This window comes from Triturus cristatus, chromosome 7 (genome assembly GCF_964204655.1).
Source record: "Triturus cristatus chromosome 7, aTriCri1.1, whole genome shotgun sequence".
In the NCBI taxonomy this organism is placed as follows: domain Eukaryota; kingdom Metazoa; phylum Chordata; class Amphibia; order Caudata; family Salamandridae; genus Triturus; species Triturus cristatus.
The window spans coordinates 138,795,764-138,812,522 of NC_140590.1; the positions used below are offsets into that span (position 1 = coordinate 138,795,764).

Consider the following 16,759-nt stretch of genomic DNA (forward strand, 5'->3'; position numbering starts at 1 on the left):
AACGGCGCAGTGACACAATGGGTGAAAACAGCGTGAACGGCGAAATAAATAATATAATAACAATGTGGTCAAGGAAAATAATTATATACAATCTGGTTTTTTCAATGAGCAAATTAGATTGACCACAAAAATGCCAAAATTCTTTGCTGGGAGTAGTCGACGGCGTTTCAGCCTGATTGATTCCAGGCCATCATCAGGACAATGGTCATAATTTAAGTGTGTGCTGTAAGGGGGAAGGAGAAAGGTAGGGTTTAGAGTTGTCTAAAAGAAAAAGCCCGGAGTAAAGAGTGACACAAGGGGTTAGAGAAAGGAATACCTGTGCGTAGTACAGGTAAGTACAAGGAATCCAGTTGAAGCGGAACAAACGCGGGCATAAATCAGCGCGTAATCTGGGTCCTGTAAATATGAGGGGAGGAAGGAGGGGACGGGGTTAGGGGGGGGGGAGAAAAAGGAAAAACGAGAAGGAAGGGAACGCAATTAGTAAAGCTAAATATGAGGATAAGTCACGTGGCCAGTAGAGAAAGTAAAGGTCTTATAGTTACCAAGGGGATTTTTAACAATCAGGGGTCATCGTCAAAATTGGCTGCAACCGGGAGCAATTGAAAGAGTCCGGATCTTGAATTCTTTTTTTCACTACCTCTAGCCTCCCTAACTCCCTTTCTCCGTCTCTATGTACATAGATTCAACTCCCATGCCCGGCGCCCGGACTCTTTCAGTTGCTCCCGGTTGCAGCCAATTTTGACGATGACCCCTGATTGCTAAAAATCCCCTTGGTAACTATAAGACCTTTACTTTCTCTACTGGCCACATGACTTATCCTCATATTTAGCTTTACTAACTGCGTTCCCTTCCTTCTCGTTTTTCCTTTTTCTCCCCCCCCTACCCCCGTCCCCTCCTTCCTCCCCTCAGCCGATCTGCCAAGCCAGGTCCTCCCAGGATCGAAAACAAGCATCCTGTGACCTGTTTCGGGGTACTACCCCTCATCAGCCAGGATAGCTTGAGCTAGCAAGGGATCCACATCTGGGCATAGCCATCCCACTTAAGGTGAAAAGTGTTACGCAAACAAATGATAAACGGAACGCTGAAATGCTTAATGAATCATATATTCAGCCCCAGTCAAGAGATTTGGGTTAAATCCATCATACTTTTGCTCACCATGCCTGCCCAGTTTAGACCAAGCCATATGCAAATCAGTGTTGACCCTGCTTCTCATGGGAACAGTCCTGCCCGACAGCCAAACTGGGTCCTCCCTAGACCCGAAACAAGCATCCTGGGAATGGTTACCCCATATCAGCCAGACTAGCTTGAATCCAGTTGAACAGTAAGCAAGGGACCCATGTCTGGGCGTACCCATTCCACTTAGGGTGAAAAGTGTTACGCATACAATTCATGGACAGAATGCTGAATGAATCATACATTCATCCCCAGTCAAGAGATCTGGTTGAAATCTATCATTCTTTTGGTCACCATGCCACCCCAGTTTAGACCCAGCCTTGTGCAAATGAGTCTTTACCCTGTTCCGCATAGAAACAGTCTAGCCCAAACTGCCAAGCTAGGTACTCCCTGGACTGGAAACAAGCATTCTGGGACCCATTTTTGGGGATTACAACAGCCAGGCTAGCTTGAATCTAGTGGCACAGTGAGCAAGGGACCCACGTCTGGGCAGTCCCATCCCACTTAGGGCGAAAAGTGTCACGCAGACAGATGATGGGCGGAAAGCATAAATGCTGAATGAACCATACATTCACCCCCAGTCAAGAGATCTGTGTTAAACCCATCATTCTTTTGGTCACTATGCCACCCAGTTTAGACCCAGTCATTTGCAAATCAGTCTTTACCCTGTTCCACATGGGAGCAGTCTAGCCCGAACTGCCAAGCCAGGTCCTCCATGGACCAGAAACAAGCATCCTGGGACCGGTTTCAGGATAACACCCGTCATCAGCCAGGCTAGCTTGAATCCAGTGGCACAGTGAGCAAGGGATCCTGGTGAATGTTTGATTCATTCAGCATTCCGTCCATCATTTTTTACCGCAGCACTTTCTGAAAGTGGCATTTCTAAGTTATTAACGACAAATCCCTCTTTGCCACAGGAGGGGGTTTGTCATTGTGAATTGTCCAAACAATGATAGGAAACATTATGAGGCTGCTCCACTGTAAACCACTATTGCAGCTTGAAGTAATTTCAATCATTCTCCCATGTTGAACTATGGGGAGAACAAACCTCATAGGTAGTGAAAACACACATGGGTAATTTTCACTACCTGGTAAGGGAGCACACATGTGTACCTTCCCTGCCTTTCACCTACCACTGGCTTCACCCCTTACGACTTACCTCAGAGGTGCCCTAGTGGTGGTGAAAGGTCCCCTCAGGATAGGCCAGTCGTTTTCGAAAGGCCAACCTGAGTATGAGTGCAATTGCGCATACACAGGCCTGCAATGACAGGGTTGACATGTTTACAAACCTCATAGTGCAAGTGTGCACCCACAGGCCTGCAATATTACGCTTCAGGCATGTTTAAAGGCATCAGATAAGCACCACTTCCTAATGTGTGTTGGAAGGGTGCACGCAGTTTCACACTGCATTTACAGTGGGAAAGTGCCCGGAACCCTAAGGCTGCTAAAAGAGAATCAGCAAAACACTTAAGGAAAAAACAAAATGTTAAGGGAAACATTACCAAAAGCGTTGCAGGTCTAAGATGTGTCCCCTCAAGTCGAAAGTAGGGGGGTCCTACCCAGCTTCTAGGTAGTCCTCTTCACTACGCCTGAAAATCCTAGATAGACCGTCAGCATTGGACCTATTTACCCCTGGTCGGTGCTCCACCCGAAAGTCCATCCCCGGTATTGAAATGGACCACCTCAAAAGCTTGGGATTCTCGCTCCTCATCTGCATTAGCAACCTGAGTGGTCTGTGGTTCATTTGAACAAGAAGTAAGTGCCAAACATATAGAGCCTCAACTTCTTCAGGGCCCAGACCACTGTGAAAGTTTCCCTTTCAATAGCGCTCGTCCTTTGTTCCCAGGGAATAACATCTGAAAGATGAAGGCTACCGGTTGGTCTAGGTCCTCCTCATTCAGCTACTGCCAAGATATCATGTTCGGAGGCATCCTTGTGAACTATGCATTTCTGTGAGAAGTCAGGGGCCCAGAGCACAGGAGGTGTGCTCATGGACTGTTTGTAACTCAGCTTGGGAGGCCTCGGTCCGTATTACTTTTCTTGGCTGCTTTTTTGAAGTCAGCTCCATCAAGGGAGTTACAAAAGTGCTGTATCCCTTGATGAGCCTCCGGTAGTACTTATGGAGATACAAAAAGGCTCGGATGCACGTTTGGGTTTTGGGGGCTCGCAGGCCAGGATGACTTCAACCTTGGCCCGGAAGGGTTGTACCTAACCCAGGCCCACCCGGTGTCCCAAGTACATCACCGATCCTTTCCATATCTGGCTCTTACTGAACTTGATAGTGAGGCCTGCATGCTTCAGGACCTGAAGTACTTTTTGGAGGTGAAAGAGATGATCCTTTCAACTGTTACTGAAGATGGCAATGTGGTCTAGATAAGCAGCGCAGAAGGCCTCCAAATCAGCTAGGACCTGGTACACCAGCCTCTGGAAGGAGGCGGGGGCATTCCTGAGCACAAAGGGCATGACCCTGAATTGGTAATGCCCTTCTGGAGTGGAGGAGGAAGTTTTCACCTTGGCTCCCTCAGCAGTCCCCGGAAGTGAGGTCAAAGGTACTGAAATACTGGGATGCACCTAACCTGTCAATCAATTTATCCACCCACGGAATTGGATGGGCATCCGTTTGGTTTGCCAAGTTCAGTCTCCTAAAGTCCACGCAGAACCTTAGTTCAGGTGTGGTGCCTGCCGGGGTGGCTTGGTACCAGAGCGTCTGGCCTGGACCAGGGGCTGCTAAAGTATTCTATGGTCCCCAATTCAAGCATTGTAGACACCTCTGTCTGGATGCTAGACCTCACCTTATCTGACAACTTGTAAGATTTGCTCTTGACAGGGAGGTTGTCTCCTGTGTCCTCATCATGGGGCCACAGGTAGGTGGTCCCCGGGATAGGAGAGAACAGAGAAAGAAACTGCTCTAACACTCGGTGACAGTCCCTCTGTTGGTTGGGAGTTAGGTTGGGGGGCAGGATTACTCCTTACACCAATCAATTCATCTCTTTAGAGTGCAAGAGGTCAAGTGGGAGGGTCACTCTCCTCTTCCTCCAGTCCATTTGTCACCATTAGCATGGTGACCTCCGACCTCTCAAAGAGTAGCTTGAGGCAAATGATGTGTAGTACCCGGAGGGTTGGCTTTGGGGTCTTGAAATCCACCAGATAGAGGGTCTCCTCTTTTTATTCAGTCACCTCATACAGCCCAGTCCAGTGGTCCTGGAGGGCACCCGGCTCCACAGCCTCCATCACCCACACTTTCTGTCCAGGTGTCAACACCACAGGAGAGACTTTTCTGTCGTACCACTCCTTTATGACATTCTGGGTGGCTTCTAAGTTGGGTGGCTTGCTCCCACAACCTGGCTATTTGTCTCCGGAAGGCCAGCATGTAACTTACTTCATCCCTGGGAGTTCTCTTTGGAGACTGCTCCCAGCCCTCATTGATCCAACTTAGAGGTCGCCTGACCAGGTGCCTGAATAGAAGTTCGAAGGGCCTAAACCCATTCACCTCTGAGGGACCTCCCGGTAGGCAAACATCAGGCAGAGCACGAGGACATCCCACTTTTTCCTCAGGGCCTCTGATCATGCTTTTTTGAATATCTCAACAATCCCATTAGTTTGGGGGAGGTAAGGGGTGGAGAAATTATATGTCACTCCACACTCCTTCCACATAGCCTGCATGTACGCAGACATGAAGTTTGTGCCCCTGTCAAACACCACCTCCTTTGGCAACCCCACTCGGGGAAAAAGCTCCATCGAGGCCTTCACCACAACCGGTCCCATCGTGGTGTTGTTAGTAGCTGCTTACTCAGTATAACCACAGCCTCCATGCAGTGTGGGGGAAGTGTGTGGCTGTTTATGCCTGTCTTTTCAACAGCGTCTGTGATAAGTAGCGAGTGAAATTAGAGAGCTGGTAGAACCGCAAATACATTGGTGTTTAAGAAGCCTATTACTGGGAATAGTGAAAGCTACATCTTTGATAAGCCTGAGCCTCCCATACTGCGGCTAATTATCACAAGCCAGAATGCTAATTGCTTTTTGATCTGTAGGATGTGCCTGCGGTGAGACCTATTGGGAGCTGCTGAGGCCGCACTATATACGGCTACTTAATGAGACTTTCTTTTTTGTTATCAATGTACAGAATCAGCTATTATTGAGAAGTCAAAACCAAACATGATCTGCTTTTTTTTACAACATGCAAAAGCTGAGGGCAGGAGACTGATTGGCACTGTACAAGCTTGACGATTTTGGATTCTTACTAGTCCTGCAAGCATTAGTATGTACAAAATCCTAGTCCTGCAAGCATTAGTATGTACAAAATCCTAGTCCTGCAAGCATTAGTATGTACAAAATCCTAGTCCTGCAAGCATTAGCATTTACAAAGTGTCAGGTGAGAATAAATAGCCCATGAACTTCTCTATTGCTGTCAGATTTATTTGGGCGAACATGTTCAACAAAACAAACAGCTATTGCTTTACTTTCAATCTAAATCATAACAATACAACGAATATTAGTTTGTAGTCAGAACAACTCCGAGCTGTTATTTAAAGCAGCGTGAGGTGGCCCTGCTCTCCAGGAGTGCAGTACAGATACTGGGAGAAAATATGCAATGTAAGGGAGGTAAGCAATTGGAAGATTCATTGGATTCAAAACATTTGGACGGTTACACTTCATTGTAGAACTTCTTACTCAATATATATGCATTTTAGAAATAGTACTATCTATTTTGCAACTTTTCTAGACATGCATATGTCTATATTTGTCTGTGTGGTTTTGACACATCCCATGGGAACAGCATTAGTCAACAGTGGAAATGAAATACCTGGATTGTACATTGACTCTTTTTGAGGATCATTGCATCCTCTCACGACTTCAAAACAGATTTCCACTTCAAAAGAATAATAGTATGTTGCTGTTGAATTCCCACCCATGGACCCATGACTATACCTCTGAGTCATTCCCAGAGCGTTAGCTAGACACCAACCCAACAGAAATCTTCAACAAGAGCACATTTCTAACCTTCACTACCATGTGTGTATCACAGCACTGGGAGCCAACGCATTGCAGAGCATTCTTTGAGGACGCTGCCACGTCTTGCTCTTCCTATTATACACACTATGCACAACACACAGGACTGCAACACTCCCTCTGCATACACTAATGTTCCAGTCCTGGATCCGCTGCCATTTATGAATTAGAAGGATAAATCACAGTTAAGATCTGCGATCTCCTTGCCTCCAGTTCTGGTGCTGGTGACACAAATGTTGCATTGCGATTAAAAGCTTCATGTGCTGACACTCCTGAGCAGTATTTTATCTGGACCTTCACTCTAGTTTGTGGTCACATGCAGCTCAAATGCATTACCCTTATCCGACAGCGAAGCAGATCTAAACTTATGAACAGGTGATGAAATAGAAATATAAGCAAGAAACTTAAAAAGCATAGTCTGGTCAGCATCCTTTCTAGAAGCTTGTTCTCCCATTGATCACAAACCACTTCTGTAAATCAGGACACAGGTGTCTTGCTGTAAAAGCTGCCATCATTCACTTTGAATATGGACCCTCTTCTTAACCATTCAGCAGAACACTCCCTTTCCAGACTGTAGTCTGCATGTGGTTTGGCATCACCAGTGAATTTATGCTCCCATAACAAGGCAGCTTGGGCTCGGCTTGTTCCTGTGAAAGTTTGCACCATGGTAGGGCACCTCACTTTTCAGTTCCACAGATATGAATCCACAGCTCCAAAAAGTGTATACAAGGGTAATAATAATACTAATAATTACTATTTGTAAAATGCGAACATATCACCCTTAAGGTTTCAAGGCACTGAGTGACTTGTGGGAGATTAAGTGAGCTATTGCCCAGAGTCACATGCTGCTGAGCTGAGCAGTCGCCGTCGCCAGGTATCAAACAGCATTCCCCATGCTCCAGAGTCAGCCGCTCTGGCCGCTGTGCCACACCTCTCTGGCGCAACGCCGCAGCACAGATAATTGGAACTACTCCTGCTGCTTTCACTCTCACACCCAAACAACTAAAAAATGTCTCTCTGTCTATTAAGATGTTCTCTATAATGAGCCATATACAGTGGGTGGAGCCCTCAACAGTTCGTGAATAGTGACAGGTTTGTAAGGCCAGCAGGGTTTTCAACCTTCTGCACCTCTCTTACCTTGCGTGACTAAGGAGTGAAAGAGAAGAGGAATGGTTACTCCAAATTAGCAAAAGGAGCATACATGTGGTTGGCAAGGAGCAGGAAGGAAAGGGAGGGATTTCCTTCCAAGTGCTTTTGGAATCCAACCAATCCCGGAGCTGCTCTCATGCTGTTTTAAGCATGGCAGCAGCTCCAGGATTGGTTGGAGCAGACTAACCCAGCGCTCATTTTGAGTCTGGGGGGTCCGTGCCAGCAATCCCCTGGCATTGCTGGATCTGAAGTGCCACGACCTGGGTAGAGGCAGGGTGGCAGGCAGAAGCCACATGAAAGCTCGGCTAGTTATAGGCTCGAGGTTCCAACATGACCTGAAGCTGAGCCAGAGCCATGCTTCTGGCTCGAACTTTCAGTGGCTCACCCACTTCTAGTCATCCACACCACCTGCATGTCCCACCCCTATCTTGCTTCCCTGACGTCCCCATCCAACAAGAAATCTTTGTAAAGCCACGTGCAGCTGGATGGAATCATCACCACAGAGAAGGGATCAGGAAGGAGTGATTATTACTTGCAGGGCTTGGGCAAAACCATTTCTAGCAGGTAAGCATGTAGTTTAGCAAGAACAATTGCCAAAGGCAGGGTAAGGCTGCACGCCTTGTCCAGAAAGATGGGCTGCCTGTCCAACCCATACATCCTGGGTGTGGTGTTGCTGGAGAGATGTCTGAAAGCAATACACCATCTAGGAGTACCCATCACTTTGTGGCACATTACTGCTGAATTAATGGGATTTGTACAAGAAATTTCACTTTGCTAGGATTGATTCCCCTCCACCGTTTGGGACGAACATTGAATCTAATTGGGCTGCTGGATTTACGCCAACAGCACCCCAAGATTGAATATAAACTGGCCCCTGCAATATATCCAGACTTTACCTTCCACATGAAGAAACTTGTTTTAATTCACTTGGTTCATTCCCTACTCTTGCTATCCCTTCTCTTCCTCTCCCTATGGAACATTCTGACTGTTGGATGGGAACGAAGGTTCTACAGCTGCCTTCAGCTGACTGGAACCGGTGGTGGTGTAAGAGTGAATGAAGAGTTCTACCTTTCTACGCAGTGTTATGTCTTTTTAACACTGGCAAAGACTTAATGTGTGGGGACAGCCACACCACCACTCCCAAACTGTATTCCACTTACCGAATACAGCCGTTATCCAGTGGCAGCATTATTCTTCTACATGGGTGAGGAGATCCACTCATCTGGAATCTACTACATTACTTCTTTTGAGACCCGGAGGTATTGTTTTAAGCATATTATTGTATAGGAGATTTTACCTCTCTTTTGCTGCACTGAATTTCATCTCTTCCTGTTCTTGCCTCGTGGTTGAAGGAATTTTTCCTGGAAGTGCCGGGTGTGGTGGACTCTCTTGTGAGGAGGCTAGTGTTGCTGTCATCGTATTTTTCTGCCTCCATTCCTTGTGTTCGCTGGGAAGAGCGTTATATTCCTTGTTCTTCATTTTGGATCAGCCGTAAAGCTAGTCCTGGTGGTTCTCTCACGGCATTTGGCTTTGTCTCGTTTCCTCTTCGGACGTGAAGCCTGCAGTGCTGCTTCACCGACGTACTTCCTGGCATCGGGGTGAGGGAGTGTGTCCTTGCCTCCCCCCTCCATGCTTCACACTGACAAGCACAGCAAGCCTGTCAACTCTATAGAGGCGGGATAAGCCTTGTGGCCACAACCTTCCCCCTCTGCCTATTTGTTACGGGCTCTGCTCGTTCGTCAATTGCAATGGCAGACTCCCTTTTCTGCTCTTTGTGTTTGCTGACAGGCACAGCTTTTTGACTGTTGGCAGTTGCCTCTATTGGATAAACTCGTCGAGTTGAAATAAGTCTGCAGTTCTCTGGCTGACGAGCACAGCCTTCTTGCGATTGTGGGTAATTGGAAACCTTCACGCAGACTAGGACAGCTTGTGCAAGATCCTTGCTTTTACCTTTTTTTTTGTCCTGTAATTCCATTAAAAAAAAATTTTGCCATGGTGTTAGGGAGTAATCTTCACACTGACCAGAAAAGTTTGGTGTTGGATCTCTCTTTTACAGGTCATTTTTTCTGCATTTCCTACTTTTCACAAAAACACTATTTCTCTATTATTCTGTATGAAAAAAGTATATTTTGTGGAAATGTTTTTGTGATGTATTATTAAGGTGTTTATGTACTTTGTCTTCTGTTTCATTCTGGCTAGCTCACATATGTATGACATTTTTTTTTAGTCTTCTCCTCATTTAAATTCTATTTTTAGTACTGGTGTTTATTAATTTGTTTTACCCTGTTGTAGATTAACTTTTGCAATATGGCTGCGATCAATATGTCTTTACCTCCTCCATTTGTTAATGAGGTTGAGGAACCAAATATTCCATGGAAGCTATGGAAGGATTTCTACGAGTCCTACCTCATAGCAATTGGTGGGGACAAGTGTTCTCCTTTTAGGAAGCAACACATTTTGGTACATAATTTAGTAATAGAAGGTCGTAAAAATGTTCAACAGCTTAAATGAGTCTGAACAAGGTACAAATAAAGGGGAAGGAGATGTCAATGTGTACCGCATAACCATGAATAAATTAGTGAAGCATTTTGGGCAAATTATTGTGTTAGAAAGACATACGTTTTTCTCAAGGATTCAAGGCAAGAATGAAAAAGTCAGATCTTACATTGCCGTATTGAAGGGCTCGTCTAACACTTGTGAATTTGAAAGTTTGACTGATTCGCTGATCAGGGACCAGTTGGTAAGATGCACTAATAATCCCAAAATACAGGAGAAATTACTAGCTGGTAACCCCGATCTCAAACAAGCCGTATTGGGAGTAGAACATACTGCTGATTGTATAAAAGAAATGAAAATCAGTTCTGAATCTTCCCCTGAGGTAAATACTATTTCCAAGTTAGACATTAAAGAAGTTCACAAACAGGATAAGGAGAGAAAATTCAAAAACCAGAGTAACACACATAGTAACTCTAAATGTTACAGGTGTGGTAAACCAGAGCACTTAGCAAACAACCCATCCTGCCCAACTAAAAGTGTAACGTGTCATAAGTGTGGGTGGAGGGGACACTTGGCCAGGGTTTGCAGTGACATGCGTTAGAAAACTGTATCTATGATAGAGCCTACAACTTCAGTGGAAACCAAGTTGGCATTAAACTTGAGAACAAGGATGAAAGTGTCAGTTTTCCTGAGTGTTGTATTACTCTTGACAACAAACAAGTCAATGTTAATGCACATTCCTGTTCTCCCTACTGAACGGTAAAGTTCTAAAAGAAATATTTCCCAACAGATTAAGTGCACTCCGGACAGCAGAAATCAAGCCGGGGGGGTACAATGGTGATCCTATTCCTTTGCTGTTCAGTTACACGGGTAGGAACACAGTGGGTAAAGTCTACATCACTGAGAAGGGTTCCAATCTTTTAGGGGGAAACACCAGAAGGAGCTTGGCATCAAATTGGACAATGGGACAGCCCAGATCAAGTACTTCTAGTGTATCGCTCAGTGTGTGGTCAAGACATTTGTGATGAATTGCCTGAGATTTTTGCAGACAAATTAGGGTTATTACAAGACTTCCAGCACTGCATAAAACTCAAAGCCAAGCCAAGAGCTGTAGCACACAAAGTCAGACCCATTCCACACCTCATGCAGATTCCCCTTCAAAATGAATTAGACAGGCTGTTGGAATTGGGTGTTATTGAATCCATAGAAAGTTCGCAATGGTTGGCTCCCATTGTTATTACGACCAAATCAGCTTGCAAAGATGTTAGATTTAGCATTGACCACAGGGATATGAATAGGAACATCTGGGTGGACAGACACTCACTTCTGTGGATTCATGGAATATTAACTTTCATCAAGGATGCCATCTTCTTTAGTGTCCTTGATTTATCCTCGGAGTATCACTAAGTGGAACTTCAACCTGATTCTCGTCACCTCACTTCATTTATCACGCCCTTAGTTGTGTTTCAGTATTTGCGTATGCTGCTGCTACCTTTCAAAGGATAATGCAACATATTCTCAAGGATGTTTCAGGCATTTTATGCTTCCAAGAAAACATTCTCATACATGGGAAAGACATAAAAGAGCACAACGACATGCTAAGACAAGTACTAATCAAACTGAGTAATGCAGATCTCACACTCAAGAAAGAAAAGTGCCAAATTCGGGTGGGTTCTGTGGAATACCTAGGCCACACCATTTGCCATGATGGCATCAAGCCAAAAATGAATTTAGTAAATGCCATCTTAAATACTGTTGCTCCCACCAGTGGTGAAAAACTTAAGTCTTTTTTAGGCCTTTCAGAAAACTATTCCAAGTTCATATAGAATTATGCCAGAATGGTAGAACACTTAGGGCCATATGTATCAAGCAAAATTGCGATCGCATACTCCGAAATTCGCAGCATTTCGGCGTTTGCGATCGCAATTTTGCTAAGTGTTATGTATGAAGGCAAATCTGTGTGCAAAATAAGGAGTCGCAAATTTTGCGATTCCTTATTTTGCAATTGCATTTAAGGAATCGCAAATTTTGCGATTCCTTAAATGCAATGTAAGAAGCACCAAAAAAGTGCTATTTGGCCTTAAGGAATCGCAAATTACCACCAACTTCAAGTTAACAGAATATAGTAGCTGATTTTCCATCACTCCTTAAAATTCGAAGCTTGACACCCAAGAGGAGGAGGAGGAAGGGGACATAGTATTGGAGGTAGCAGTTTTCAAAAAGGAAAATTGGGATGATTGTATTATACAGGATGAAATGGAGCCTTTACTTAAAAAAAAACATTACAGAGGGCTGGCCAGAAAACAACCATAATCTACCTGAGGCCCTGAGTAAATTTTGGGAAGTAAGGTTGGAATTTTGCATAATTGGGGAAACCATTTACAAAGGGGAAAGAATCGTACCTCCAAAAGATATTATAAACAAAATTGTGGATTTGGCACATGTGGGGCACTTAGGCTGCAGCCTTACTAAGAGTAAAGTACGAGTGGAGTACTGGTGGCCTGGCAAAGAATGTGCCTTAAGTGATAAAACATTTGCTATCAGGAAAGCCCCATTATCCCCTGTCCAAGTTCCAGTGCTACCTTGGTCAAAACTTGCATTGATATCATTGGCCCTCTCAACCTCAAATGTCAAGCAAACGTTTAATTTTAGTTTTCATCGATTATCATACACGTTGGATTGTTACTAAATGTGTACATCAAATTGATATTAAATCTCTTATTCAGTTTTTGAAGGACACTTTCTAAGAAGAAGGCATACCTGACACCCTGGTGACGGACAACAGGGTTCAATTTACTTCTGATCTTATGAAGGACCTCCTTACTGATCTTCACATTTGTCACCAAAGGACATCTTTGTATTGCCCCCAGGCAAATTGGTTGGTGGAGGGTATTAACAGAGTGGTAAAATAGTGTTTGCAAAGGGCAGAAGTGACAAATGTACCTGCTAAGTCTGCCTTGCAAGAGATGATATGGGCCTACCGCACTGCACCCAACAGTGTCACAGGGGTTTCACTCTTCATTTCATTGAAACGGAGGAAGCCTAAAACTAATCTCACTGCGGGGTGGTTACGCAAGGACAGCTCATGTTTTGTGGACAGGTCTCAATTTGCCAAAAGAATTGAATTGCATCAGGAAAAATACAAAATCAGATATGACACTACCAAGTGTGTCAAAACACAGCTGTTCAGATAAGGTGAATGGGTCCGGATTGACCTTCCCAAGGCAAGAAGGAAGAATTACTCCCGCTTCTCAGAACCTCCAAAGATATTAAGTGTGGGAGAAACATGGTCCAGTTAGAGAATGGACAGACCTGAGGGATGGACAAGGTGATAGCATGCAAGCCTCCCCAAACATTTCAAAATGGATCTTCTGACACAGGAAGGCAGTTAGAAAGGTCAACTGATCCTCCTCGGAGGTCAATGAGAGCTATTGTTTGCCATGCATGGCATAGAGATTATAGTATTGAATAATTCTTTTACTGTATAACTTATTCTATCCTAGCCTTCTGATTAGGCTCGACTGTAGTGTAATCTTTTAGTACTCTATAAGAAGTTGTAATTTCCTTTTTCTCTCTCCTATTTTGTTGTTCTTTCCTTAGCCTTTCTTTTCCTTTTCCCTGCCCAAGAAGGTGTGTTGTAATTCACTTGGTTCATTCGCCACTCTTGCTATCCTCTCTCTTCCTCTCCCTATGGAACATTCTGGCTGTTGGATGGTAACATTGGTTCTACAGCTGCCTTTAGCTGACTGGAACCTGTGGTGGTGTAGGAGTGAATAAAGGCTTCTTCCTTTCTACAAAGTGTTATGTCTTTTTAACAAAACTCTATGCAGCCAGTAAAGCAAGGAACAGAGGCAGAATCATTGCGAGTCTCACCTAGGAGAAGAGTCGGACAATATCTTTCTGCCTAACCCTTCTGGGAAGAGGTAGACTGATTTGACCACTCATAATGTATCATGCTCAGCCAGAGCCTGCGATCCAGTGCCTTATATTGCCCTTAGGCACATATCGGTGCTGATTCAGACCGAGGATGTAATCTCTGGACCACAGTCCAACCCGACTTGATGAAGCAGTCATTCTTAAGGAGTGTACTGGTGACCAATAATCTTTTCGGACAAGAGAGCAGCATCCATGACATAATTGTTGTACCTCTTCCATGGTGGCCTTTCGCCGCTGAGGCTTTCTGCCCCTAGAGCGTGATGCTCCTATTAGCAACACCTCTTTGTAGGCATGAAGGTAGCATGCTTGACTCTGCCATGGTACCTTGGCTCAGTGGCTGATTACTACTGTGCTCCAGTGCACCCTAAGTGTTGATGCATGTTGGAGGCTTGAGAGTAAGAACGCACCACAGCGTCTCTGTCTTGAACACCCACCATGTGCACCCAACACAAAGGCCAAGAGAATCAAAGACATATCATCCCTCTTGAGCTCTCACACTCCCCTCCAAGCTCAACAGTATTGCAGGGACCACAACTACCTGGCATCTGTTTTTTCAACAGCATACGCACCAAGAAAAGCTGGCCTTTCTGGCCAAGCCCATCCATCTCCACTCACCCCTTGCTCTGATGCCGCTGATCTGTTTGCTGAAGGGGGGGGTGCTGTTCTTCTTTCTGCCAAGTCAGTGACTGCTATCTGAAATTGAACAGGAGATCAGAGACATCAGTATACTTGCACAATCTAGAACATGGTGAGCAAAGATCAAATCATATGCTTGCCTATAGGCCCATTGCAATTAGTGTTACCCTCATTTTTGCATGCTGACCATTACTCTGCATTAAACTTTAGTAATAATGAAGGTCATATGTCCAGTCACACTTGTTTTTTTTCTTTATAAAAGAACAGTATTGCTTTGATGTCATATGCGTAGTGAGTGATATAAAGGTTACCTGAAGTAGCCATTCTAGCCCACACAACTCTACAAGAGTGAGCCTTGACTGGTTGGCACAAATAAGCAGAGGGCTTTTTGTTGGTGTGCTTACAGTAGTTTCTAGTTCCTATGTTTCCAAGAACAGCAGCAGTACTTCTCACAAGGGTTGTCAACTTCCCTGAAGTTGCACAGGCCCAAGATAACTTGCCTAACAGATTATTTTTAATCACAAGGCCAAATGTTTGTGGATGGGAGTCTGCTTGGCAGGATGAAGCATGTGTATTTAGTCGTCATAAAGTAGCTATCTTCCATCTATTCTGAGATAGTCTTTGAAGGCCTGCTGCTTATTCTGCATTGTAACCTTGAAATGGTTTAGGAAGGTAGGCAGAGCAGCTAGACCAATGGCAGACAGCCATCAAGCGTTGTTCCAGACTCAGGGGAACACCCGCACACAGTTCGAGTTTCAGGAAGCACCATAAAATATTGTGACACATAAATATTGCGCCCAAAATAATACTTTTATATACTTAACATTAAAAGGAAAATAGTAAACACAAAACTACTGACTATATATACAAAAATATAGTATTTTAATAACAGCACATGAATGTAACTACACTTTTGTTTTTATAACTATAATTTAAAGCAATATCAATTTTTAATATAAATATATTCTACTTAATAAAATTACATATGTAACATTTCGTAAATTAATTACATTTTGAATAAAACATTGAATATGTTGTATGTTTTTCAAATAGAAAGACTAGCCCAGATCTCTGTACTGGGGTGAATGTATGCCATTGTTCTGCATTCTGTCCATCAATTGTTGTTTTTGCATTTGTCACCCCGAGTGGGACGGTTATGCCCAGACGTGGGTCCCGTGCTCTCCATGCCACTGGAGTCAAGCTATCCTGGCTGATGAGGGCTGAAAGCCCGAATCCGGTCCTAGGATGCTTGTATGCATCCCAGGGAGAACCTGGCCTGGCAGTTCAGGCTGGACTGTTCCCATTGGGTACAGGGTCAAGATTGATTTGCATATGGCTGGATCCAAACTGGAATGGCATGGTGTGCAAAAAACACGATGGATTTAGGCCCAGATCTCTGTACTGGGATGAATGTATGACATTGTTCTGCATTCTGTCCATCAATTGTTGTTTTAGCATATAATAAATAAACAATCATTGCATATAAAATAAATTATATATAATATATTTTACAATGTTGATAAGAAAATCCATGAATTTCAAAAGTTATCTAGATTTTCCAAATCTTATATACTTTTGATTACAATACATTTTCAATTACATTTTACAATAATTATACAAATAAAAATAAAAATCTATTTCTATAAATTGAAAAACACATTTTAAACACAGTGTATTCATTCAATGTATAACCTCAAATTCTACAACCTTTTTTAGAAAACAAAAAGTAAAAATATGGAATACTCAGATTTTTTAATAGAGCTTAAATATTATTTAATTTTGAAACTGCTTTTTTATTCATATTTAGCATACTAGGTCCACACCCAAAATACTTCATAAAATATGCTATTCTAAATGAAGTATGTAAAATATACTATTCTAACTCTATTCCCACAACATTGGTGAAAGAATTTTTTTTTAGAGGTCAGATTTACTATTCTAACTAGAGTCCCCAAAAACTTTTGGGACAGTCCGTCTATTTGTGGGCTGGTGTTAAGGAACAAATTTACTGTTCTAACTCCAATTCTGAAATCTTCGGAAAAAGTGATATATCAGAGGTGGGGTCCAAGGTACTATTATAACTCCAATACCACAAACACCGGAAAAAGTGTGTGTATTTGGGTGGATCAAATTTACTATTTAACCCCCGAACTGCATATATTGGGGAAAGTGCATATATTTGAGATGGCAAATTTACGGTTTTATCTCCAGTCCCAAATCCTGATGTTGCAGTACATTCTGATTATTTAGGTTACTCATGTGCTTCAATGCCACATCTTATATGTATTTCACTTTGTTTGGAGCTCATAAGAGGAAGAGGAGTTTAGCAGTGTTGGTTTACAAGAAGGTAAATACTGAT

At 43.6% G+C, this 16,759-nt stretch overlaps 1 protein-coding gene across 3 annotated transcripts in view; it reads right to left on the minus strand.

Moving 5' to 3' along the window:
- The window catches only part of LOC146809046 (free fatty acid receptor 2-like), a 163,176-nt gene extending 148,719 nt beyond the window's left edge, over nt 1–14,457 (minus strand). Inside the window, exon 1 of one of the 3 annotated variants that reach the window (XM_085615852.1) lies at nt 8,630–8,973. The gene's annotated coding sequence lies outside the window, so the exon portion shown is untranslated. Of the gene's footprint in view, nt 1–8,629; nt 8,974–14,379 lie in introns of those variants that run through there. The other 2 variants (XM_085615854.1, XM_085615853.1) reach the window with 2 other exon arrangements.
- Nucleotides 14,458–16,759: the final 2,302 nt, after the last annotated feature.